General features: G+C 34.7%; 1 protein-coding gene across 3 annotated transcripts in view; it reads right to left on the bottom strand.

Moving 5' to 3' along the window:
• The window catches only part of kcnq5b (potassium voltage-gated channel, KQT-like subfamily, member 5b), a 197374-nt gene that overhangs the window by 89412 nt on the left and 95086 nt on the right, over window positions 1-12876 (bottom strand). The gene's annotated exons all lie outside the window — the stretch shown is intronic.

Raw genomic sequence — 12876 nt, forward strand, 5'->3', positions numbered from 1 at the left:
TCAAATGTCTTGCTGCTCACTTGTACCTGCTTAGATACACACACACACACACACACACTTGTATAGCTATCTTTATGGGAAATTCCCATAGACATAATGATTTTTACACTGTTGTATTGTATATTCTACACCCATACACCAACCCAACCGCTAAACCAAACCATAAAAGGAAACAATCTGCATTTTTACACTTTCAAATACTTCATTTTGTGTGATTTATGAGCAGTTTCCCCATGGGGACCACAAAAATGTATCCATGAGATCAAAATTTTATGGTATTGCTATACTTGTGGGGACATTTGGTCACTGCAATGTAAGAAATACAAGGTACACATACACACAAACATCGCAGAAGTGTATATTCACCACTTCTTAGTCAGAGAGATATTACTTGTTTATCTCAGGAGATTCCCTAAATAAACCAATAACTATTCACATGAGATTTTTAATGAAGATATAAACACACAGTAAGGTATTTATTCAGCTGAAATTCATATTAAATTCTGTTTTATTTGTATTGTGAAAAGTTTCTTTGCAAGTCATGTGACCACCAGAAAGACTACAGCATCTCATTACTAATAGGACACATTCTCTGTTATCATGGTCTTCTAAGTTCATTCTTTCAAAGTAACTTGGCAAGATTTTACATAAGAATGAGTCCATTCTCTGTATTCTTGGTATTGAGAAAGAGCCATTTCCTATAAGTGTATGCACACTAAGGCTGCCATTTGGCATCTGTCTGCATTACTTAACAATGTATAAAAAAAATAAAAAAAAACAATGTAAAGATGTTCCTGTCATGGGTCTACTGTATGTTGCATGTTTTGTCTTTGTTGTCCTTGTTTAACGTGTCTATTTTTATCTTGTGTCTGAGCACATGGCTCAACCTGTGTTTATGTCTGCCATGTGCTCCTCTATTCCTCCTTCCTTGTTTTTCTTTGTCGTGCCCCCTTGTTTAGCCCTCATCTAGTCCTCGTTAGTCTAAAGCTGTGTCCAAAATTACATACTTCCATACTACATAGTACGCTTAAAACAGTATGTGAGCTAAGTAGTATGTCCAAATTCATATAATTCGAAATACTAGGTATGAAGTACCAGGATGACTGACATCTCCCAAAAAGATTCTGAAGTGTGCATTCAATTGACACTACGACTACGCTATCTCATAATGCACCATGAGAAAATTCATGAATGGTAGTAATACGACACAACTAATGAGGGTAGGTCACGCGATGATGATAAAATGTCGGATGTAGTACATCCGAGTTCCATTCATACTACTCACATTCATATTGTATAGAATGTACTTTTCTAACAGTCGAGTAGTACATCCAAATTGCCTACTAGGTACTGCATTTGAATTTAGAACGCAGCATAAGAGTCTCCACCTGGACCTCATGGTCTTTCCTCCCTTCTTGACTCAGTGCTGCTGTTTCACTTTGTGCATCATCTTATGTTTATTCGTGTTTTGTCTTTGAGCTTACAGTATCCACACCATCTAGAATATCATTTTCTTGTATCCATGTTCTTGTAATGATATTCTTTTTCTTGTTTGTTTAATTTATTGGCTTTAAGTGTCTGTCTATTGGTTTTACTGTAAGTTAAATCTAACTTTATTTCTCTTTGCTTTTATCTTCTACAATTTTAGTATTTCCTTTTGTTCTGTTTTAGTTTATTATTTTGTTTTTTAATTTAGCTCCTGTCTGTCTTTGTGTTTTGTGAGTCCTGGTTTGTTGATATCCTTGTCAGGCTGCTACTGGTGAGATGACTACTCTCCAGTGACTCTGCTCTGCAGTGCCTCTTTCCAAGGCTTTCACCACTTGGGTCACCGGTTCACTTGAGTTCTTCTTAGTCTCCCTGACTTTCCCATTTTCACATATATGAGTTCACAGATATAGTATGTTTACAGTTATTCTTAGTTGCTTTTGTACATTTCTCAGATCAGTATTGAAATTCTCATAACTACCTCAATCTGTTTTTGTCACATCTGTTTTTGTAAAAGTGAACATTCTGTTTTGCAAATTTCAATTCTGATCTGAGCTTATATTATTCAGCTATGTCATATCCAAATATTCATTATAACCTAGAAAGGGTTCAGCATTATACGCAATGCCTACTTTAATAAATGATTATATGAGCTAACACATCAATAATACTGATTTACCCTTTGATATTTAGTACTCATTTTTCAGTGAGTAATGTTGTTTTATGCAATACAATGCCATGCCAGAGTAAACCTATTCACCCCAAAGTAGTCTTGTGTTTATTTTACAAAAACAATAGAAATGAGACTATCGATTCATAAAAGTCCCACTGCTAACAAGAACCAGCCAAAGTCTGGGTGGAAAGATGATATAAATCCTAAAATGAAAATGACTAATCTAGGTGCTTGGTTGGAAGCCCACCGGTCGGAGCGTAGTGAAGATATTTTCCATCTAATGATAGAAGAGCCAGATGTGCTCACATAAGTCATTCCACACATCTTCAGTTCATTTACAAATCTTATCATAATGGAGACAGTCCCAATCATAATTCAAATACACTCAGATCTGCCCGGGGAGGAAAGCAAAACACTCCATCCTGCCAAAACGGTGCGGTCTAATAAAAGAGCAAAAGTCTGCTAAGCAGCACTGAAACGAACAAAAAACTGTCCGTATCTTATGACAGCAAAAAAAAATGATGCAAAAGATGTGAGAATAATATTGGAACTATTGTCTATATTTCCCTCAGTTGTAACGTAGGGAAGCTGAGATTACAAAGGAACAATGAAAGGAGGTCCGAATGAAGAATGGATGTCTGAATGTGGAATGGATGAGCAGACAGACAAAGACGGAGCCAAACAGACAAACATAATAAAATCCAGGAAGCTAAAAAGGTACAATTACACCTCGGTCTGAATGAAAAACATATGTGACTAGCGTTCACCTGATCCATAGCTGTAGATCAAAATTAGACTACAGAAATCAGACATCCTTTCAAAAGCAGCACAATTTCATTTATGCACAGCTGATCTTGATACGATTAAGAGCAAAACGAAATGAGCTCTGTACGCTTATATGATTCACACATGAATGTTGAGATAATTAAAGTGAATACAATGTGAATTAATCTTTGTTAGCTTTTTGACATGAGCTCAGGAATACAGGGACAAAGTGAATGTTTTTTTTTTTTTTATCATCATATTATTAGAGTTCACATTATCCAGAACCCTTGGTCATTTTTAGAACATGTATATGCAAGTGTTGCAATTTTAAGGTAGCCTACTATATAAGCTGAGTTAGACTTGAAATTTGTGCATTTTATTTTTATTTTTTTATGATTTTATTAATAAACTGAGTGAGTTAAAGAGATAACTACCATAACACCACTGAAGGTAAAAATTAAGACACCAGAAAATGAAAGGAATACCTCAAATTATGCTTTTGAAAACGTTTTACTTTTCTCTAAAATACAATAAAAATAAATAAATAAATAATAAGATATAACAGTAATATTCTTAATGAACTGATTTCAAATTAATAAATAGTCCAGCTCCAGGGGCCTCATGTATGAAGATTTGCGTTGAATTCATACTAAAACTTTGCATATGCACAAACCTGTAAATGTGCGTACTTAGTAAAAAATTCAAATGTATGAAACACTGTGTACGCGGAATCTCACACATATTCTCTTTGTACATCCAAATTAACGTGAAACTGAGCGCATGTGCACGAGTGCAAAACCCCTCCCTGCCTCCTCACCCTAATAAATATGGTAATGACTCTATTTTGGCAAAATCAAATGACAAAAGCAAGCAAAAAGAGAAATTTTGAACAGAATGTGAATTTGAGGTGCTCCTATCAGAGGTAGACCAGAGAAAAACTGTGTTCTTTGCAAGTTTGTTGTTGGAATGAGCTAGTTGAGTTATTTCCGCCCATTTGATTGACAGAGACAACAAAGTTAAAGAGAACGGACATCAGCAGCGCGAGTGGCGTAGCTCGTAAAGCTCATGGCAACATGTTTTAACACTCATTCATGAACCCGGTTCAAATCCAGTATCTAATGAACTCATTCTTCTTTTTTCCCCATTACATAACAGATTTTGCCTACTCTTCATGACGAGGAAGACAAGTAGGAATCATTGATAAGTGTGTGTATTATGTTAAGCGCATTGGAGCATCATATATTATTTGCGCTTTTATTGAATGGAAATGTTTCCGATTTATGTAGCCTATATGCAAATTCATCTTCAGATGGTGCCTTTATAGCCATTTACGTGCAGTAGATCAAAAAAACAAACAAACACTTTCTCTGCTCCAAATACACTATTTAAAAATCACTTCACTGTAATACTAATGTTATCTAAATTGTGCTTAAGTGAAAATTAATTACTATAATATTTTTTTTAAATGCAACACAGTGGCGCAATAGGTAGTGCTGTCGCCTCACAGCAAGAAGGTTGCTGGGTCGATGGTTCGAACCTTGGCTCAGTTGGCATTTCTGTGTGGAGTTTGCATGTTCTCCCTGCGTTTGCGTGGGTTTCCTCTGGGTGCTCCGGTTTCCCCTTCAGTCCAAAGACATGCAGTACAGGTGAACTGGGTAGGCTAAATTGTTCGTAGTGTATGAGTGAGTGTGTGTGTGGATGTTTTCCAGAGATGGGTTACGGCTGGAAGGGCATCCACTGCATAAAAACGAGCTGGATAAGTTGGCGGTTATTCCGCTGTGGTAACACCAGATTAATAAAGAGACTAAGCCGACAAGAAAATGAATGAATGAATATTTAAAAAAGTATTTGATCCAATTTATAGGGTTCCCACGCTTTCATAAACAGCAGATTCAAGGACAAAGATTTTTTTAAAGCACCATTTATTTTAAATCAGGCACCTTTGTGATTCATACCCAAACATATGTAGCTTAATGAAAGTCCTTAATTTATTTAACATTTCACTTTCAAAAATTTGTTCACCTTCAAAAATTTGACTGTTTTAAAAAGTGATGTTCAGAGCAGTTTTTTGAATTCAGTACTGGTGATATTTAAATGTGGTTTCTGAAATAATGGTAAAATGTAGATTATTTTGTCAGATTTAACCCTCTACCGCATGGTGTTTCCATATGGCAACATGATATTTATGTTCATTTTCCTGTCACTGTTTCTTTAAGACCAACATTGATTTTGATTTTTATTTTTTGTTGGAAAGAGATGACCTTTGTGTAGCCAATGATGTACTTTGGTTAAGTCACATGACATGCAGTGTTTTTTTGTAGCACGATTTCAGACATACTGGGGTTTATTGTGAGTAGTTGCTGAATGCAAATGTAAACATCAATAAAAACAAATAATCAAATTATGTCAGATCCACAAATCTGAGACATCACTTCCAGTAAGTTATGATGACATATTCACAGCAAAAGTTTTTATCAAATTAGTTTTTGTAAATTGATCAAATGTATGTGTTGCCAAATGGCGACACTGTGCAATAGTGGAAAGTGCAATATTGCAATCGGTTAGCTAGCTGGCAAGGTCAGCTGTGATCTTTTAAGTTGCAACAATAACATCATAAATGCTAGTAATATAATGCTGATGATATAATGTATGTTATCAGGGTTGGGCCGATAGACGATCTCATCGTCACGATGCTGAGTCGGCATTGGAGATACTCTGCCTCGCCCCTGTCGCAAACCCGCTCGCGAGAAATACACACTTAGGCCCCTATTTTACGGATACGTCTTAATGTTAAAATGACATTTAAGAAAGAAAAAGATCCACATCCCCACTGTGTTTTACCTAGCATTTTTGAACAGCCCTCCGTCGGCTGAAAACGCAAATCACGTGACCACACAGACACAGGCCCACACACACTGTAATGCTCTCCTCTGAGCTCCAGAGAGCAGTGCACATCGGACAGTTTATCAAGGATATACCGCTGGATTGCGTTTCACTACAGTTGTTAAACGTGAAATTCAGACATCCCAAGTCTCCTGGAAGTTCCGGGAGTCTTTATGCATTTGCGGGACTCATAATGCCCACAAACAAATGATAATCTCCCGGAAATCGCGCGTCTCCCTTCGGTCCTCAAATAAGTTGCGCACCCTTTCCACCCCTCCCCTCTTCACATGATGATGATGCCATCGTTTATCGCAATGTTTCACTTTAGACATCATACAATGCTGAATTAGTCGACATCGCCCAATTTTAATGTTAATGGCATTTGCATCATGGATAAATGTAGTTTAAATGGCATTTCTACTTTTGAATGGATATTAATACAGGGAACAGTGTATTAGTGAGCACCAACATGTTCTATGGAAAGTGAAAGAAGAAAAGAACAGAACTGGCTCTTCCTGCAGATGAAAGTGGGAATGGGATGGGTTTTAGTGACCGTGAGAATGATGCAGATTGGACATTTGTTAAAAGCAGTGATGGAGTTAGCTCAGAGGCAGATAAGACAGGAGTAGTACAGTATATAGTATAATGTATAAACATTGTTAGCTAGTAGCTAATGTACATTATTTTGATGCTAGATCTGGAAATCCTAGACTTGTTATTTATTTGTTGTAATATTTACTGAAAAAAACATTTACATTTACTGTGTTGTATACATGATAATACAATATTATCTTTGATTTTAATAATTTTCAGCAAAAAAAGAATGGAATAACTGAAAGCTGTTGGAATATCAGTTGTTGTAAAATATGCATAAGGTGTCATTTATAAGTTCTGTGTTAAAGCTTGTAATACTGCGACACCAATAAAATAATTTCAAACAACAAAATTATTAATCATTAGTAAAGTTCTACATTTGAAATTTGTAAGTTAGATCCACTGTTGGACATTGTTGTCATATTGCAACATTGAATAAAGTACCTTAAAAATGGCGTTTTTTTTTGTTTTTTTTTTCATCAAAGTTAAGCCATTTTAGGAAAAGAAAAACAGTCAAATATATATTTTAGTAGATCTATCATAACACGTGCAGTACAGGGTTAAATTTAACACATTTCATTTAAGAATTTGTATTTTTTTTTGTTTTTGCTTTTGACAATTAAGTACAATTGTTGAAATAATACACTGAAATAAGCACTTTCAAGGGCCTATGTTTGTTTTTAAGTACCTTCCAGGCCCTGAATCCACTTGTCGGAAATTTGAGCACTTTTAAGTATTTGCTTGGGAACTCTGAATATAGTGCAACATGCTGATGATGTAGATGTATATGGAATAACTGGAATTGTTTTAGTGAATTCAGTGTATCCCGTGTCAGGGATGTGGGTATGGAGGAAACAAGAACGCAAATGCTGAAACAAAAATGTGTTCGTTAAAAAAAATGAAATTACAGTTTAAATTATAATATATTCAGTTGTATTCATATAAATGAAATAATGTTCTCAATCATATTTATTAAATAAAGGGTAGGGTTATAAAAATCTAAATGCTTTATCAATACAATAATAAAAGTGCTATCTATACAAGTATCTTCACAATACAATGTCTGTAAACATTTTACATTTTTAGATGTAAATAAATATGTATTGCGTTTTACATTTAAAAATTTTTAATTAAAGTTAAAACTTATAAAAATGTACATGTAGATTGTTCTGTACTGTATGTAAAAACAATAAGACAAGGGTACTAGCATGGTATATTGCATTTTTATTTTATTTTTATTTACATATATGGTCTCAGTTATTTAGTTTCTTTCGTTTTAGTTTCACATTGCTTTGAAAATAGCAAGACCCCACATACACATACCTGTATATACACTGCAGATACAACCTAGTTGAGTATGTCTAAAAGCAAGACACAGTGATAGAACATTTCACATGCCTATAGTATATAGCTCTAAAACATTTCTAGAACATAATTGTTTGTATGAAACAAACACATACTGCCAGCCAACAGCGAAAACGAACAACTGTTTTTTGAAAGTGGTTTAAAAACTGTCTAATCCTTTTCACATTCTCTCCCTCTCACTTTGACTCTCTTCTCCTCCTTGACTTTAATCTCTTACCTTCACTTTCTCTAATCTTTCAGATAGATTGCATCATAAATTATGCTTTTGAAAGATCATGCATTGTTAAAGTTTGTGAAAAATGTATTTTCTGTGGAATAAAATAAAATAATGGCTTCTTGTCTGCTATTGTTAGTGTATTTTATTAATAGTATATTTTAAGTTAATTTTATGAAGTATGCTGTACATATGTAATATTTAAGTATACTTCATGTAGTATGTATACAATAACTAGCCCCAAACAGGGACTACAAGTAGACTTACAACAAGTATACTATGCACATTGATGCTACTATACTTAATACAGTATATGAAATGAAGTAAACTTAATACACAAGTAGTAGTTTAGTAGTGACTGAACAAGTAGTCCACAAATACTTTCCACAAGTTTTTCATTTGTTCTGCAAGTGGACTTATGACTATACAAGTAGTTTACTTGTGTAAAACTTCTAGTTGTGAAGGAAGATATGAGGCAATTTCTTGATGTGGCCAAGCCATGGTGTTGCATCCTTAGAACTTAGGCTTTGCATTTAACCAATCTAAGAAGTTGACACACAAACATACACCCCCTATGTCACTCTGGTTCACTTAACAAAAAAAAAAAAAGGAAAAAATCTGTATTTATCCATTGGCTGTTAAATAATTGCTGAATTTTATGAAACTTTAATGGAATGGCCAGAGGTAAAAAGCTACTATAGAAAGTATATCACACTCTTCACAGACTTCAGAGTCAGCACCTCTAGGGCATCATTTTACCCCAATAACATGCATTTTCAGAGATCTGATCACAAGCTGTCAGTTTCTGGATTTTACAAAAATCCACTTTCATTGCTCACTCATTTCTGAACCAATTCAGACTGATGCAGATACTCATAAATGATTACTAACAATAATTGCTTTATAACCACACAGGACGTTTCATCATTAATAAGCAAGATCATGATCGTAACTAGAGCTGTGTGATATTGGGTAAATCTGTCATAGTTTTTCTGATATAGATATATATATATATATATATATATATATATATATATATATATATATATATATATATATATATATATATATATATATATTGCGATAGGAATAAGAAAATTATTTGAACAGATCTTGTCAAAAGTACTCATCAATTTATATAGATTGGGATGATTCTGTAGGCGAGAGAATCGTGTATAAAATATATAATAAATTACAAGCATAGATGAAAATAACAGAGCAAAGATAAAAGTGAAAAACAAAAAAAAAGGGAACCCAGTTGCAGAAATGAAATAATCAAATGTAAAAAACACTGCATATAGTCTTCATTTTATAAGTTATTCAATTCAAGAATTCATACTTAGCTCATGATTTATACATAGCTTTTTTGGCATGCTTGTCTTGGGAGAGAGCCCTGAGCTCAAGGGATCCTCGGGCCCAGGGCTCCCTCCCTTTCACAGGGCAAGGGGAGATTGAGCTCAGGTTGATCTCAAAACTCCCCCGCTGCCGAGGCTAAGGTAAACTTCCTGAGAGTAAGACATATAGAAAAAAAGATTTAGGTTTATTTTGTCAGTAATAGAGCTTATTTGGACGGTGGGAGGAGACCAGGGAACCCATGGGAACCCACATCGACAGGGGGAGAACATTCAAACTCCGTACGAACCTTCATAAAAGTTACAAACAGTTCAATTTCTTGTGGCTGAATACTTCATACTTTTTTGATCACCATTATAGGCAATAACATGCAAATGATAAACTTTCACTCTGTTACAGAATGTCTACTGTAAATCTCCATAAATCTCACATGTGCTTCACATTGATAGAATTATTTATTTTTCAATGTGAATCCTTTAAAAAATTGTAGAATGTTTATCTTTTAGATCTTTTAGATTTGCTAATGCATCATTATTGTTTATTGTTGCTTATAGTATCTTTATTGGTTTAAACCTTACAGAAAAGTGCTGTTTATAAATTGTTTATGTATTTGATCTATTTTGCCATCAAACAGCTGTTGAAGCTGATTTGGCAATTTGTATTATCTCTACATTGCAGGTTCTGAGTTTTGACTGTTGCGGATGCCCACATTGTGATATCGATGCTGAAACAATACTTTGTGCACCCCTAATCCTAACTACAAGGCAGTAAAATAGCCACTCATGAACCTCAAGTTAAAAAAGAAAAATATCCCCCTCCTCAAATATCATCTATTACTGATCAGGCTAAATAAAAAATAAAAAAAAACGTCTTTTCTAATACGGCAATTCTGAAAAACACTGTAAGGACTGTCAGAGTGTTTATAGCTATTATCTCTTATAGATTCATGCTGCTCTCAGATCAGTTCTATGTCAGAGTTCAGATAGATGATGGTGATCCTCCATGTAACTGAAATGGACATATTAATGGCTTACAATCATTTCGCCATAGACATTAAACACAGAGAAGACGCTGCTGGTTTAGTGGTGCTCGTAACTGCAGTGTAGCAGATGCTGGGCTTTCTGTTGCCATGGAGAGCCTTGCAGTTAAAGCTCTGCTGTATAATGTGTATCCAGACCTGACTCATATGGACTGCATGCAGAAACACACTTGGCATTTCATGTTTTATAGGGAATTCCCATAAACAAAATCTTTATATAATATGATTGCAAATTCCACCAATAAGAGCAGAGTGTGAAGGTTTACAGCACAGTTTTGCTTAAAATATTGCAAAAATAGTCCACCTTCACTGTCTTTTCCAAATCCAAGAGAGTTATGGTGTGGAAAAGCCCCAAAAAAGCATCCAGACTGTTGCATGCCCAGAGTGAAGCATGGGGGTGGATCAGTGATGGTTTGGGCTGCAGTATCATAGCATTCCCTATAGGCCCAATAATTGAGCTAGATGGGCGCATCACTGCAAACGACTGTGGACTGGAGGACCATGTGCACCCAGTGGTTTAAACATTGTATACTGAAGGTGCCGTGTCTCAGGATGTTAGATACTGTGGATCCTCCACAGTGGCGTGATAATTAATCTTTAAGAGACCCATAATTAATCTGTAAGAAAAATCCCCTGCTTTTATCTCTATTAAGAGAAAATTATCTCTTTATAGGTTAAATGTGTATATTTGAAAAATGCTTTTTTCAGTAAGTTAGAATTACATTTAATGAAATCTTTTTATTTTTTTTTTTAAAAGAGTGTGGCTGTTATTGAGTGGGTCCACCCTGTCAGGACACCCACAGAGACTCTTAACACAGACGTAAAGGTCAACAAGACCTTAACTCTGCCCATCTTTCTCTCTCTCTCTCTCTCTCTCTGTCTCTCTCTCTCTCTCTCTCTCTCTCTCTCTCTCTCTCTCTCTGTCTTTCATCTTTTTCACTTATTATTTTTCCTCTTCTTTGTTGTCAGTTCACTTTTTAGTTTACCTCTATTTAAAGAATTCCCTCTTAATTTCTTTTCTCCTGTGGTGTGGTTCAGATCTCTGGTTATAGGACTTCAATAATAATAAAAATAAAGAAATAAATATAAACTCCAACTTCACAACACACGTAAAAAAGTTAAATGACACAATTGAAAAACTTGGTTTCGAGTTTAAATATGCTTTTAGGTGGCATAAAAGCATGTAGTTAAATAGTGTTAATGTGTACAACATAAAAAAATAATTTTTTTTTCAGTGAAAACTAAGATTTTATTTAAGAAACATTTTTTTTTTAATAATGGCATTAACAATATTTTGTTTTTGTTGTTGTTAAATGCAAAAACTCAACTATTTTGTTAATGTTAATATACTACAGACAATTAGTTTTTTGTGTGGAAAGTTGTGTTGAAAGCTTACAAATGGTAAACTCTAATATATATATATATATATATATATATATATATATATATATATATATATATATATATAACATTATTCATTCATTTTTTTTCTTTTCGGCTTAGTCCCTTAATTAATCTAGGGTCCCCACAGCAGAATGAACCGCCAACTTATCTTCCAGCTGCAACCCATCACTGGGAAACACCCAGACACTCTATTTTACACACATACACTACGGACTATTTAGCTCACCAAATTCACTTGTACCGCATGTCTTTGGACTGTGGGGGTAACCGAAGCTCCCAGAGGAAACCCACGCAAATGCGGGGAGAACATGCAAACTTCACATAGAAATGCCAACTGACCCAGCCAAGGCTCGAACCAGCAACCTTCTTGCTGTGAGGCGACAGCTCTACCTACTGCGCCACTATGTCACCTATATTATATTATATTATATTATATTATATTATATTATATTATATTATATTATATTATATTATATTATATTATATTATTCAGTAAAAAGTATGATTTTAAGTAACTTGTCTTTTTAAAATTGTGACTAACATTCTTTTATTGTTAATGAAAAATGTTAAATGTTGTTATTATAATTATTGTTATGATCTCCAGCAGTGTTGCTCTTGCAGGCTGCTGGAGAACACTCACATTCAAATGCGCTACAAATCCCATCATGCATTTCACTCACACACCTGGCCCAGATCCCCCATGATTGCAAACACACATAGCTGAAGCTGGACTAATTACACAGAATAATTATACACCTCTTTTTTCTATAATTTTTTCTATTTTAACACATACACGTTGCTGAGTCTTGTTATCATGTTGCACTTTGAAGCGTTTTCTTGTCTAGCCCAGGCATGTTTTAATCCAGTGCCTTGTTTTATTGTTTTGATTCCTTGCCGCCTGTACTGACCATTTACCTGTTTATGACAACAATCCTGGATTTCTCCGTATGCATCTGTTTGCCCCTGTTTTGACCGTTGCCTGCCAAACTAATCTAGCAAATAAACTGCACATGGATCCTCAACTCTGTTGTCCAGTAATGTGTTACAATTAGGGATGTAACGGTATTGTAAATACCGTCATACCGCAATATTAATTTTTTT

The sequence above is a fragment of the Danio rerio genome, chromosome 1, assembly GCF_052040795.2.
Source record: "Danio rerio strain M-AB ecotype USA chromosome 1, GRCz13ab, whole genome shotgun sequence".
NCBI classification, from domain to species: domain Eukaryota; kingdom Metazoa; phylum Chordata; class Actinopteri; order Cypriniformes; family Danionidae; genus Danio; species Danio rerio.